This window comes from Talpa occidentalis, unplaced genomic scaffold, assembly GCF_014898055.3.
Source record: "Talpa occidentalis isolate TD23 unplaced genomic scaffold, MPIMG_talOcc4v2.1, whole genome shotgun sequence".
Lineage (NCBI taxonomy): Eukaryota > Metazoa > Chordata > Mammalia > Eulipotyphla > Talpidae > Talpa > Talpa occidentalis.
In genome coordinates, this window is record NW_026555331.1 from 126,902,724 (window position 1) to 126,918,387 (window position 15,664).

At 37.1% G+C, this 15,664-nt stretch overlaps 1 protein-coding gene across 1 annotated transcript in view; it reads left to right on the top strand.

Annotated features, from left to right (window-relative positions):
- The window catches only part of FOXP2 (forkhead box P2), a 1,127,785-nt gene that overhangs the window by 2,562 nt on the left and 1,109,559 nt on the right, over positions 1 to 15,664 (top strand). Inside the window, exons 2-3 of the mRNA XM_054692568.1 lie at positions 8,182 to 8,286; positions 9,706 to 9,761. The gene's annotated coding sequence lies outside the window, so the exon portion shown is untranslated. The remainder of the gene's footprint in view (positions 1 to 8,181; positions 8,287 to 9,705; positions 9,762 to 15,664) is intronic.

Genomic DNA, 15,664 nt, shown 5'->3' on the forward strand with positions numbered 1-15,664 from the left:
TCCTATCAAAACTGATTTGTGCCAGTGAATTAAGGAATAGAAAGTTTCTGGGCATACTTCATCATTACCTTTATTTAGTATTTTTGTAGGAGAAAGAAGATTGTGCAGTAGTAGTATAGGTTCTCTGAATTATCTAAAGCATTAATTATTTTTATTTTTCACTGATATTTGGTATTATCTGTTCCTTTTTGACCTTCTTTGTCATCAAAATCTGAAACAATTAGGCTTTATTGTTGTTTAATGGAAGTATTAATATTAAATTTATGTTTATAAAACATACAATGATGCACATCAATATTGCAAAAGGATTGAATGAACCTCCTTATTGAAAGTAGAGGTATATCCCAACAGGCCAAAGCTCATGGCTATTTAGAAATAGAATTTTTAGAAATTCAGTTAAGGACTAGAAAAGTAAAATGTATATTATTTTGAAAATATTTATAGATCATCAGTATAATTCCTACCCATGAATATAAAAATATCCCTATAATTTAAGTACCTTTTTAGAACTCAAAATTTTTTAATGTAGTTGTATCATTTATTAGACATACTACAGAAAAACATTGAAAAGTTTTTCCTTTTCCTATTTTATCTCAAATCATAGAAACTTTCTTTGGAATATATATTAAATATTTTGATATAAACATAGTAGAGAACTAACAAGAAAATGAATATTTTCGGTGATATGTTTTCATTCATTACGGCATTGTTCAACTTTAAATTACTATATTGAAAATAGAATTATTTTTAAAAATTTGTTTATAGCTACATTCCAATGTCTTCCCCGCAACTCTTAAATCTACCAACATAAAAATCTTTAAAATAATCAAGATTAGCTATCTTTCCAGAGTTAATGTGCAGGATGGTAGTAAGACTTGTATTAGCTATAGCAAGTGACAATCATTAACTACTGCCTAACTCCAAAAGCAACTATAAAATTAATAATAGTTTTGTAATATGAAATACATTTACTTATTGTAACAGGGCTAATGTAGGAAGATATCTACATAGAAAATACTAAGTATTCTTTCAGGTGATAGGTGATGTTCTTACAATAGAGCACAAGCTTGAAACATTGTGTATATCCTGATTCCAACTTTACATTAACCACCAGAGCAAGTATTTGATTTTTCTGAGCTTATTTTTTTGCTCCTTCAGATGTAAAATAAAGAGGCTAGATATGATTAATGTTTTTTCAATTGTTTGCAACTATGATTCATGGTAAAAATACATGTTTTACTTTGAGGGTTATAACACACCTATGTAAGTATAGACACATATAATTAAGACAAAAGTTTCACTAAACAGTACTTACTTTCACTAAGTGCAATGCATGGTAGTGTTTTCAATTCTATTTTATCCTTTAAAACTGTGGTGCACACTATAGTTTATATTATTGATTTTATGACTCTCTAATGAGTCATGGCCTAAAATTTAGAAAACATTGGCAATTTAAAAGATCTCTTTCAGTCTCCAAACTACTGTAATTCTGTGACCCACATGGATTTTGAGAATGCTTTGTGAGATGTACCTGGTCATGGTAAGGTCACTCAGTTCCTTTGGATATCACTTTTATGTTTAGGAGGTTTCCCCATTATGAATGCAGGCTCAGATAAGTGACCTAGACTGTTAATCATATTCTCTCGAGTGAACTATTTAGAAAAGAACAAAACAATGAAGCAGAAGCATATGGGTCTTTTACCTCACAATGACAGAGATAACTAACACCCTGAAAACTAAGCAATGGGTCTGACTTAGATATTATGTGGGCTAGCTAAGCTCAAAGACTGCCTCCTGGTTCTTCTGGAGATTGGGGGTCACCTAACATCCTTTAATGAGTGTCTTTTTCATGTGAATAGAAAAAGAAAACTTTTCCATTTTGTACATAGAAGACTCTAGTTAAGAAACATCCCAGAAGAGAATGGACTAAGTTTTTACTAGCTTCCACTGTGATTTTTCGGTGATATGTGATCTGCTGTGTTCCTCGATTTCTTCAGATACCCAATGATAATGACTTTCCATTTCTAGTTCACAAAGTATTTGTATGAGTAAAAGGAAATCATGGCCTCAAAGTGCTTTGAAAATTTAATAAACTACAAAAGCAAATAAATATGATAGGTATTATTTCTAAGGGACTTGAAAAAGTAAAATTTTCTTGAATGATGTCACTTTTATGTGGAATATAGAGAAACAAAACAAAGGGTCAGATGAAACCAAACCAATAAAAAACCCTTGAAAAGTGACTATAGAATTGAAACTACTAGAAAGAAAGAGGGGAAAGCAGTGTAGAGAAGGCACAATGAAGGAGGATTATATGTGCCTTGATGGTGGGGGGAGTGTGGTAAGATATACCTGAAGAGTGTGAGCTTATACCTCTAAACCATGTACAGTGCTGTAAACCAATGTTGTGTCAGTTAAAAAAATATATCTGTATCCATAGGTCAGAACACTCAAAATTGTTAAGTTGTCAATTTCCCCCAAACTGACCTGAAGATTCAAGGTAATTCCAATCAAGATCTAAACAAGATTTTTTTGCAGACATTGACAAACTGATTTCTGAAGTTCATATGGAAATATAAAGAAACCAGAAGATATAAACAGTTGTGAAAATGAAGCGCAAAGTTGGAGATTTTAAGATTTAGGGTACAGACACAATAATGAAGACATGTAATGTTGGCTTTAAAAATAAACAGGTTAATGGGATAGGAAAGAACATTTAGAAATAGACTGCCACATGTAGACTAGTTTTCCCACAAAGTTGCAAGAAAATTCAATGAAAAAAGGTAAGCTTTTCAAATAAACGATGCCATAACAATTGGACATCCATATGTTAAACAAGGAAATTCAATCCATGCCTCATGCAGTTATAAAATTAAAATGAAGCACAGGTCTATATATAAAACCTCTAAAAGAAAATCTTTACAACCTTGGGTTGGGCAAATATTTTTTTTTTTAAAGATTTATTTTTATTTATTTATGCAACACTAGGTACAGTCAGAAGCGCAGGAGGGTGAGAGAATTCACCAGAGCCAGAGCAGGGAGCAGAACAGGCAGAAGGACCGAAGTACACTGCTGAGGGGAGCAGTGGGCGGCAGGAGAGGTCTGCACGCCATGTGGGACCCTCCTCCAGTGGCCGGGGAGCAGCCGGGGATTGAACCGGTGCGGCAGAGGCCGCAGGCAGCTTCGCAACCCAGCGCTCAACCACTGCGCCACCGGGGAGGCCCATGGGCAAATATTTTTTAGATATGATGCTAAGTACAACCCAGAAAAGAAGCTGATAACATGAATTTCAACAGTTAAAAATCCTGCTGTTTGAAAGATACTATAAAAAGAATGAAAAGAAGTCACTTAGTGGGAGGAATATTTTAAATCATATATCTCATAAAGGACTTGTTCAGAAGAATCTAGGAAATCTCATAATTCAATAAGAAGAATGTATTTTCCTTACCAAAATGGAAAAAAAAAGTATTAAAGATGTAAAATGTACATGAAGAAGTGAGCTATTACTACATACCTATGATAATTGCTAAAATAAAAAGCACAAAAACTGGAAACAACTAAAATGTCTATCAACAGATGACTGGAAGATCAGACTGCCATTTGGCCATACAATGGAATATTAGTCAGCACTAAAAAGAAATTAACTATTGATTCATAAGATAGCACAAATAAATTACAACATAAGTAAAATAGTCATATTACATATTAAAACAATACATATTATATTTCTTTTTTTTTTTTTCAGTCCTATTCCATGTATCTAGTTTACCTATTCTCTAATATGATTTTTTTTTTCCCCCCTTGGTGGTTCTGCACATTTTTTTTTTTAAATAATAAATTTTATTGTTATATTACCCATACAATTGCAGCCCCCCCATTCTGACCCCAATCTCTCCCCTCCCGCCCCCCATCCCCCAAAAAGTGTCTCAACAACTACTTATGCAACACCTACCATGCTTCAAAACAGTGACTAAAACAGACACAATATTTGCTTCATATAGAAATTTTTGTAAATATGTAATAGCCGATATGCATACTTTGATAATCTGGATAGCTGATTATCTCAACTCCAAAAAGAATGTTACTACTTAAAAAGTATTGCCATAATTAAGGTTTTCACACTCAAATTTTATTTATTTATTTATTTATAATAAATTTTATTTTTATATTCTCCATACAATTGCAACCCCCATTCTGATCCCAATCTCTCTCCTCCTGCCCCCCATCCCCCAAAAAGTGTCTCTGGTTCATAGTTTTTTGTTGATTTTGATTTTCACTTTCTTATAGTTATTCATTTTCCTGGTCCCTTATTTAAGTTCTCTAGATTCCTGCTATGAGTGAGACCATCCGGTATTTTTCTTTTTCTTTTTGGCTTATTTCACTGGGCATGATCCCTTCCAGCTCCATCCATGTTGCTGCAAATTGCATGTGTTTATCTTTTTTGAATGCTGAGTAATATTCCATGGTATATATGTACCACATCTTGATCCAGTCATCTATTTTTGGGCATTTTGGGCTGTTTCCAAAGCTTAGCTATTGTAAACAGTGCTGCTATAAACATAGGTGTGCAGGTGCTCTTTGGAATGGATGTTTCTGTGTCCTTTGGGTAAATACCTAGGAGTGGAATTGCTGGATCATATGGAAGCTCTATGTGTAGAAGGTCAAGAAATCTCCACACAGCTCTCCATAGTGGTTGGACCAGTTTGCACTCCCACCAACAGTGCAGGAGAGTTCCTTTTTCTTCACAACCTCGCCAACATTTGTTGTTGCTAGTTTTTGTAATATGTGCCATTCTCACTGGTGTAAGATGGTATCTCATGGTAGTTTTGATTTGCATTTCCCTGATGACAAGTTATGTTGAACATTTTTTCATATGCCTGTTGGCCATTTGCATTTCCTCTTCAGAGAAGTTTCTTTTTAGCTCTTCTGCCCATTTTTTGACTGGGTTATTTTCTTTGTTGTTGTTGAGTCTCATCAGCTCTTTGCAGATTTTTGTGATCAGTCCTTTATCATTAGTGTTGGGTGCAAAAATGTTCTCCCAGTTGGTGGGGTTTCTCTTTGTTTTTGTTATTGTCTCTTTTGCTGTGCAGAAGCTCTTTAATTTGATGTAGTCCCAGCTGTTTATCTTTGCCTTCACTATCACTGCTTTGGGTGATGTGTCTGTAAAGATGTCTTTGATGTGCAAATCCCGTAGTGTTTCGCCCATATTTCCTTCTATATATTTTATGGTTTCAGGTCTTATGTCTAGTTCTTTAATCCATTTTGAGTTGATTTTTGTGTATGGTGTGAGGTAGTGGTCAAGCTTCATTCTTTTGCATGTAGCGACCCAGTTTTCCCAGCACCATTTATTGAACAAACTTTCTTTGCTCCAATGCATAGTCTTTGCTCCTTTGTCAAAGATTAGTTGACCATAAATCTGTGGGTTTATTTCTGGATTTTCTATTCAATTCCATTGGTCTGTATGTCTGTTCTTGTTCCAATACCATGCAGTTTTGATGATTATGGCTTTGTAGTATAGTTTGAAGTCTGGGAGTGTGATGCCTCCATTCCCTTCTTTTTTTTTCAGGAGAGCTTTGGCTATTCGGTGTTTTTTGTGATTCCATATGAATTTCATCAATAATTGTTCTATTTCTTTGAAGAATGACATTGAAATTTTGATTGGAATAGCATTGAATCTGTAGATTGCTTTTGGAAGGATGGCCATTTTAATAATGTTTATTCTTCTAATCCATGAGCAGGGGATGTCTTTCCATTTCTTTGTGTCTTCTTCTATTTCTTTTAACAGTGTTTTATAGTTTTCTTTGTATAGGTCCTTTACCTCTTTTGTTAGATTTATTCCCAAATATTTGATTTTAGAGTACACATTTTTCTCAAGCGCACATAGATCATTCTCCAGGATCGATCACATACGGGGGCACAAGACAAACATCAACAGATACACCAAGATTGAAATCATATCAACCATCTTTTCTGACCATGAAGGCATCAAACTAGAAATAAACCATAAAAAGAAGGCAAGGAACTTTACTACCTCATGGAGATTAAAAACCACACTACTGGAAGACCACTGGACTAATGAGGAGATCAAAGAAGAAATTAAAAAATTTTTTGAATTGAACGACAAGGAGGACACCAATATCCTAAATGTATGGGATGCAGCAAAAGAAGTAATAAGAGGAAAATATATAGCAATAGAAGCTCACATCAAGAAACAAGAAAGAACTCAAAGAAACAACCTAATCTCGAAGCTCAAAGATCTAGAAAAAGAACAACAAAAAAACCCCAAAACCAGTAGAAGAAAAGAAATAATAAAAACAAAAGCAGAAATAAATGAAATTGAAACTAAAAAAACAATCCAAAAGATCAATGAAACCAAGAGCTGGTTCTTTGAAAAAATCAATAAAATAGACAAACCCCTAGCCAGGCTCACAAAGGAAAAAAGGGAGAAAGCACAAATAAACAGGATCATCAATGAAAGAGGAGAAATCACAATGGACACAGCAGAAATCAAAAGAATAATCAGTAACTACTATGAACAGTTATATGGAAACAAGTTTAACAATCTAGAGGAGATGGACAAATTCCTACAACTCTACAATCACCCAAAGCTAGATAAAGAAGAAATAGAACACCTAAACAGACCAATTACAAGCAGCGAAATTGAAATGGTAATCAAAAACCTCCCCAAAAACAAAAGCCCAGGACCTGATGGATTTACAAATGAATTCTACCAAACATTCAGAGACGAATTAGTGCCTATCCTTCACAAACTCTTCCAAAAAATTGAGAAGGAAACACGTTCTATGAAGCCAAACACGTTCTATGAAGCCAACATTACACTAATACCAAAACCGAACAAGGACAACACAAAAAAGGAAAACTATAGGCCAATCTCCCTAATGAACACTGATGCAAAAATCCTCAATAAAATTTTAGCTATCAGAATCCAACAATGTATCCATAAGATAATTCACCACGACCAAGTAGGATTCATTCCAGGGACACAAGGATGGTTTAACATCAGAAAATCAATCAACGTTATCCAACACATCAACAAAAAGAAATATAAAAACCATATGATAATATCAATAGATGCTGAGAAAGCTTTCGACAAAGTGTAACACCCATTCATGATAAAAGCCCTTGAAATTCTTGGGATACAAGGAACATACCTCAACATCATAAAGGCCATCTATGACAAGCCAACAGCCAGTACAATTCTCAATGGTGAAAAGCTGAAAGCAATTCCATTAAGATCTGGAACAAGACAAGGATGCCCACTCTCACCACTGCTTTTCAATATAATACTGGAAGTCCTAGCCAGAGCAATAAGACAAGAGAAAGACATCCAAGGAATCCAAATAGGAAAAGAAGAAGTCAAACTATCACTATTTGCAGATGATATGATATTATACATAGAGAACCCCAAAAACTCCACAGAAAAACTAATTCAACTCATCAGTCAGTTCAGTAAAGTGGCAGGATACAAAATCAACACGCAAAAGTCAGTAGCTTTCCTATACACAAACAATAAATCTGAAGAAGAAGAAATAAAAAAACCATCCCTTTTGTTATTAAAACAATACATATTATATTTCTTATAAAAATTCTACAAAATGCAAACAAATCTGTAGTGACAGAGAGTAGATTTAAATTCTAAATTTGTCTAATTCCAAATAGTTAGTAGTGGTGAGGACTGAAAATATTACTAAGATTTTTGTGTTGAATTAAAATATGTGCTACTTAGTTTTAGGAGAACATGTTTTTCAAAGGAAATTTTCCATTGAATTATCAGACCAGCTAAAAAGAAGCGTGGCTGAGTAGTTGAAAAGAAGTATAATCATTTTTTTGTTTCACTTTCTAGTTCACCTCACATTTTTTTTTTTTAAAGCCTCAGATGGAAAAAGTCTTTGGTTTGTTGGTTATTTAAAAATATCTGCCAAGTTGATTTTAGCCTATAATAAATTGGAACATGAGGTTTATAAAACAACCACAGTCACTAGCTTTTTCTCAATTGAGAAAAACATTGCAACAAATAACATGTTTGCTTAGAGAAATTAAGCAAAAAAAAAAAAAATTTGTGAGCTCGATAGCTTGAATAAATATAGCTTAAGTTGGGTGTTTTGTGCTCCCATGTGGTGCTTTTTTTTCACATTTCCTTTTCTTTTTTCTTCATTACAGACTCCCCCAGCTCCTTTCAGCATTTGCATCTTAAAAGATATTCCTATCTTCTTTGGTGAAAAGATAGCATTAGGAGGGACACTTTGAACTTTAAAACAAGAAAAGGTAACCATTCATCATGGACTTGGAATTTAAAAATAAAGTCATGGTAATGGAAGTGAAGAATTAAAGACTTAATAGTGAAGCAAGAGATCCCACAGATAAATTTTGCTTCTGTAACAATTTTAATGCACATCAAGGAAAAAGGCTGTGATTAATCCCCAAATTTAGTGTTGTAAAATAGTATCCAGCACTTATATATTCAAAATTCTGAATTTACGCCGAGTCGGCAGGGGTATAAGCTGGGCAGCTTGACCACTCCTGGAGGATCCACTTCCATGATGGCCTCCCTTACATTCCAGGCATTTAGAGTGGGAGCTGTAAGCTCAGGGCCAATGTATTCAATTCCCTGCATAACCTCTTCACATGGATAAATTTGGCTTCTTATAGAATGGTGGGCTCATGGCAGTTAGACTTTTTTTTTTTTTTTCAATATAAATTTTTTTTATTAAAAAAATTTTTTTACATCGTTGTTCATTTTTATACAATATTTACTTCCCCCACCCCCTCAGGTTTAGTCCCCATAGTTTCCTTCACCAGTGCTTCCGTGCACCATCACCTCAGTCCCCTGTGCTCCTCCCTCGCTCCCTTTCTTTTTTTTTTTTTTTTTTTAGTTGCCTTACTGTTTTTTTTTTTAAATATTAAATTTTATTTTTATATTCCCCCATACAATTGCAAACGCCCCATTCTGACCCCAATCCTTCCCCTCCCGCCCCCCACCCCCCAAAAAGTGTCTGGCAGTTAGACTTTTTATATGGTGGCTAACCTTCCCCAGAGCACAAAAGGCACTTCCATACCATTAGGCCAGATTTGGTCTAGTTGATCTTAAGCAATTCTACATCTCCTCTGCATCATTGTTCAAGATGTCTCCTCTTCTTACAATGTCTTTCCTAGGCCTTGTTGCTAATCCACCTTTTATACTTCCTTCACCATCCAGCACAGGAGGACTTCATGAAAACTTTCCTAATTTTTCCATATTGGTATGGTAGTGCTTTGTTTTGCAGTCTCTTAACTTTTAATATTTATACTATTCACGTCTCACTGAACTTATGCTATCTTATATTATTTAGTTCCCTACAGATAGCATATCCTGTCCCCACAACACATGCCATGTCCTTGAAGACACAAAGCCAGGCTCATATCTCTATGTCACGGTGCCCATCATGTAACATAGTGGGCTAAATAAAAATTAACAAGAATGGTGGTATGCTGTGGAGTTTTAGTTCTTTTTAGGAGGTAAAATTTCACTTGAAGTTATGAATGTCTTAAACTTACAAAGGTACATTTAAAAAAAAATAGATTTGAGAGGATGTTTATCTGTACTACCAAAGAATTTAGATTACTCATTAGGTATAATGAATTTGGATCATTTATATTATCACATCTTTTTAAAAATCTTTTTTTTCCCCACTTCATATCTCTTAGTGTTTCTCACTGATCTTAAGAAGCAAAGAGTTTTTAGAATGCTCAGCATCAGAAAGGTAAGCCTCAAAAATGCAAAGATAAAACTAGTTAGCATGGAGATAATGAGTTGAAATGTTTACTAACCTAATTGTCTTTAACCAGAGAGAGAACTAGAAAAGCTTTAATACCATTCTTTTCTGAACCACAATAGTTCTATCAACACAGATAGAATTGTAATCAACACATTGACTGATTTTTCCCTCTCCAACTCTGTGTGTTTGCCACTATTATGCCTAGGAGGATAATAAGTGTACATATATATAAATGTACATAATATGATATAGTGAGGGAGCAAAACTGGTGCAAGTAAGAACTTGACAAGATATGAGTTGGATTTGTAAAACAGTGAATTCAACTCCCAAAATGTTTTGGCTTACATATGTGTCAGCATCTTCAGAAGTAGTTTCTTTTCAGGACACTGCAGTGAGTTCAGTTTGAAAAAGTTTCTGAACTTTTTACTCAAGGTAATGAGCCAGTTAATAGGAGAGTGGGTTTTGTGTAGGAAGCAATTACCCCGATTGATAGGAAACTTGAGAAAATGAGCACAAGCTTTAATGAGATCGGCAAAAAGGTCATGTGTCTGCAAGTTGAGATGGAGTAAAAAGGAATGATGGTGAGAAAAATCGTTAGAGACAATACCTTGGAAATAAAAATATAATGTCATTGAATCTTACTTTCTAAAGGGCCACAGAATTTATTGAAAAATGAGATCTCTAAATATATGGGAGTCAGGAATCCATGGTTCAAATTGGAGCTTTCTTAATGATTTAGGCCTAGTCTAACTCAATATAGTGATAAAATGTTTTTATAGAATAAATCATTATATACTGATACATAGTTTTGTTTATGCACATTTTTGGAAAGAGCAGGGCATGGGCACTGTTTCCATTTCCTCTTCTCTATTTCACTTCTCAACCCACTACAATCTGGCTTCCACCCCCACCACTCTACTGAAATTGCTCAGAGAAAGGTCAGCCATAATGTGACTGTCAAATACACTAGCCTTTTTCAGCTCTCAGCCTCCCAACAGAATTTAGCATTTTTGATCACTTCTGTCCTTGTGAAGACACAGTTATCTCTTATTCTTCCAATATGTCTGTTTCTGCTCTTTTATTTTCCTCCACTTTTGGCTCTTCCGCTAGTTTTCCAAGGGAGCTACCATCTTTTTCACTTTACATAATTGTCCTGAAATAATCTCATGAAACCCTAGAATTCCAACTATTTATTACCTATGAGTCTTTCAAAAGTTGTTTTCTCAACAATTTCTTGAGTTTTGGATCTGTCATTCAATTTATGGCTCATTTATTTCCATTCAAACCTTGTTGCTTATTTCCTGTTTCCTATGTCTTAGCTATCAACAAACCATTGCTCAAGATAGAAATCTTTGAGTGATCTTTTCTTTTTTTACCTTTCCTCACTGCCTGTATCAAAGTCTTGTCCATTCAATCTCTGAAATTTGTCTGGTATCCAAGCATGCCTTTTTATTGCTACTAGTGCTGTCCAAATCCAGGTTTTTAATGTTTTTTTGCTTGGCATATTTTTTTAGTATTTCCTAACTGGACTCTGTCTCTGAATCTGGTTATTCTCTGTTCCCATCTATTTTTTTTTATATTGCTACTATAGTTATCTTTTGAAATGATGGGCTTGATTATGTTCTTACCATGTTTTAAAAATTCTCTCTGTCTGAATGGATTGAGGGCTGTTTGTCTAATCTCTACAAATACTAACTTCTGGGCCTCCCCTGGTGGCATAGCGGTTGAGCAGCAGTTCGATCCCCGGCCACCAGGCGAGGGTCTCACATAGCACGCAGACCTCTCTTGCAGTGCCCACTGCTCCCCTCAGCAGTGTGTTTCGTCAGTCTGCCTGTTCTGTTCCCCGCTCTGGCTCTGGTGAATTCTCTCACTCTCCCGTGCTACTGACTGTACCCAGTGCTTGTATAAATAAATAAATACATCTTTAAAAATATATATTAACTTCTATGTGCTTGGCTGCTAATGTGTAGCTATGGACCTCCAGACCTATTTATTCAATGCCTTCCCACTCCTCAGCCATCATTGGTTGAAACAGGAATAGTCACACCTAAAGTGAGTCAGTCACTTTCCCTCCTGTGAAAAAAAGACTTATGGGCTTTAATTAGTGCGATGTAAGCATTGGTATATAATGCTTTGAAATATGCCTAGGTGATTCTAATGTGTAGCACTCATTTAGAATGATTGCTGTAGAATGACACACTTCTTTTTGCCTTAAAAATAATCACACAACAGAGGGCGGCGAAGAGACGCTGCGAGTAAGATCTCCCATTAAAAAAAGTTAATAGGGAGGAAAAGCAGCAGGGCCCAGAGAGAACTGGGACACGGAAGATAAACGGGTGACTCCAGCAAACTACCCGAAGAAGAAAGTGGCCATAAAAGAGGACTAGAAGGGAGGGAAGCGCAGAACCCTGCTCCCCTCCCCCGCCCACAGAGGCGGCACTATCCGACCAGCAGAGAGGAGGAAAACAACACACTAAAACGACCGACAAGAACAAACGACGCAGCAAGCAGGACTGGGAGTGGAAAGGAACTATTGCAGCCACCACACCCCGTGAACGGGAGCTGAGGCGAACCCCGCAGGATTCGCCGCGGCGGTGAGCGAACGGCTCCTGGCGCCATTAGAGAAGAACAAAGACCCCGGGAGACGCGCACACAGCCCGGGCTGCCGGTAAGCTTGTGCGGGAAAGCGGCACGCTTGGCGAGCTTGAAAAGAAAACGCGGACCGGGATCTCAGCGGCCCAGGTCCCCGCGCCTGCGACCTAGGCTTGCGGGGAGACGCGCGGAGGTCCTCACTGAGGTGAAGGTCCCTCCCTGAGTAAGCAGGAACCAGGCACCCAGGCACGGGAGCCGGGTGCAAAAGGCGCCATTCCCGCGCCACTGAACTGGGCTACAGCCCGCGTCCTGGACCTGAGGGCTTTGAACTGAGACCCGGGGCATGAAATTAGGGGCGTGGGTTCCCCACGACGGTGGGGCACAAGGCAGACACAGCACCCCAAAGCTGTTGAGGTGTACCCTACCATTCCCGCTCTGTTCCCTGTCCCACGGGGTGGGGGGGGGGGCGAAAAACAGCCCCCCAAGGACAATAGGAGAGATCTCTGGCGCCACCTAGCGACCAGGAAAAAAAAGTCACTAACACCCCATAGAACAGGAAATTTCTTAAGACTGCTTGAAAAGGGCAGAAGGCTTCTGGAGGACCCAGTGGCCAGCCGGGAAGTTAGCCCACCCCACGCCAGGCCCCTTCCGACCAGCAGTCTGAGCCCACAGAGGGAGCAGGCACCCAAGTCCGGGGCAGACCGGGGGCGCAGAAGAGTGTGCCTGAAACCGGAGGCGCAGGGACTGCATCCCGCTTTGCCATTTTAGAACAGGGACATTTCTTCAGTAAAAACTGCCTAAAACCAGCAGAAAGCTCCCCCAGAAGACAGAGATGGCTCCTGGAAGAGCCAGAGGGGAGCGGAGAAGTTCACCCAAGATGCCAGTCAGTCCGAGCAACGCAGTGTCCCAACGCATACGACAAATTAGAAAACAGACAGTAGGGAGTAGAAGAACCACATGCAACCTAACAACTCCTCAGGAAAGAAGCACACCACAAAAAGAAAACCACTCCCCAGATTGCAACGACAGCAACTTGGAAGAACTTCTGAGCCTTCCAGAAAGAGAATTTAAAATTGCCATGATTAAAAAAGTGATAGATCAGAAGAAGGAAATAGAGTCCCTAAAGAGGGAAATAAAAGAAATGCAGGAGATCAAAGAATTAATGGAGGAACTAAAGAACTCTGGGAAAAGCAATGAAAGCAGAATAGATGAAATGGAAGAACGAATAAGTACTCTTGAAGACACAGAAATAAAAAGAACCAAAACAGAAAGAAAAGAGAGAGTACGAAGGAAAAAGAATGAAGAAAGACTTCGGGAACTATCTGACTCCATGAGGAAAGGAAATATAAGAGTTATAGGAATTCCAGAAGGAGAGGAGAGAGATGTAGGAACAGAGAAAATATTCCAGGAGATAATTGAAGAAACTTCCCAAATGCGAAGAAGGAGCTGAAAATTGATATACAAGAAGCAAGAAGAACACCAAACTTCCACGACGAAAGGAAAAACACAGCAAGACACATAATAGTAAAGCTCCCAAGAATCCAGGACAAGGAAAAAATAATGAAGCTGACAAGAGGGAAGACACAGATAACATTCAAAGGAAAACCAATCAGGCTGACATCAGACTTCTCTGAAGAAACACTACGGGCAAGGAGAGAGTGGAGGGACATAGTCAACAGACTTCAAGAAAACAGATGCCAACCAAGAATACTCTATCCCGCAAAGCTCTCTTTCCTCCATGAAGAAAGAATATGGACCTTCCCAGACAAAGAGAAACTCCGGAATTTCATTACGAATAAAACCCCCACTCCAAAAAATACTACAAGGAATCCTAAAGCCAGAACCTCAGAGGGACGAATAACAACGAAAGAAGACCAGAAAAAAAAAAGTTATTAAAAGAATAAATAAATAAAATCAAAAGAAAGACAAACATAATGGCAAATACAGATGCTAACATATCAATATTAACTCTAAATGTAAATGGACTAAACTCTTCAATAAAAAGACACAGAGTTGCAGCCTGGATTAAGAAACAAAACCCAACCTTTTGCTGTCTCCAGGAAACACATTTAGCTACAAAAGATAAAAATAGGCTCAAAGTCAAAGGATGGAAAACAATCCTACAAGCAAATGGGCCAAAAAAGAAAGCAGGAACTGCTATACTTATATCAGATAAAACAGACTTCAAACTCAAAAAAATAAAAAGAGACCCCATTGGTCACTACATTATGATCAAGGGGACAATACTTCAAGAAGAAATAACACTCATTAACATATACTCACCAAACGAAAGAGCACCAAAATATATCAGACAACTGTTGTCCTCTCTGAAAACAGACATCAGAGAAAACCATACGTAGTGGGAGACTTCAACACACCACTATCAACAATGGATAGATCAACAAGACAAAAAATAAGTAAAGAAACTAAAGCTCTAAATAAGGACCTAGAGCATTTGGGCTTAACAGACATCTATAGAACACTAAACCCAAAAAAAACGGAGTACACATTTTTCTCAAGCGCACACGGATCATTCTCCAGGATCGATCACATACTGGGGCACAAGACAAACATCAACAGATACACCAAGACTGAAATCATACCAACCATCTTTTCTGACCACGAAGGCATCAAACTAGAAATAAATCATAAAAAGAAGGCAAGGAACTATCCTACCTCATGGAGATTAAAAACCACACTACTGGAAGACCACTGGACTAACGAGGAGATCAAAGAAGAAATTAAAAAATTCTTTGAATTGAATGACAAGGAGGACACCAATATCCTAAATGTATGGGATGCAGCAAAAGAAGTAATAAGAGAGAAAATATATAGCAATAGAAGCTCACATCAAAAAACAAGAAAGAACTCAAAGAAACAACCTAATCTCGAAGCTCAGAGATCTAGAAAAAGAACAACAAAAAAACCCCAAAACCAGTAGAAAAAGAAATAATAAAAACCAAAGCAGAAATAAATGAAATTGAAACTAAAAAAACAATCCAAAAGATCAATGAAACCAAGAGCTGGTTCTTTGAAAAAATCAATAAAATAGACAAACCCCTAGCCAGGCTCACAAAGGAAAAAAGGGAGAAAGCACAAATACCCAGGATCATAAATGAAAGAGGAGAAATCACAACGGACACAGCAGAAATCAAAAGAATAATCAGTAACTACTATGAACAGTTATATGGAAACAAGTTCAACAATCTAGAGGAGATGGACAAATTCCTACAACTCTACAATCACCCAAAGCTAGATAAAGAAGAAATAGAACACCTAAACAGACCAATTACAAG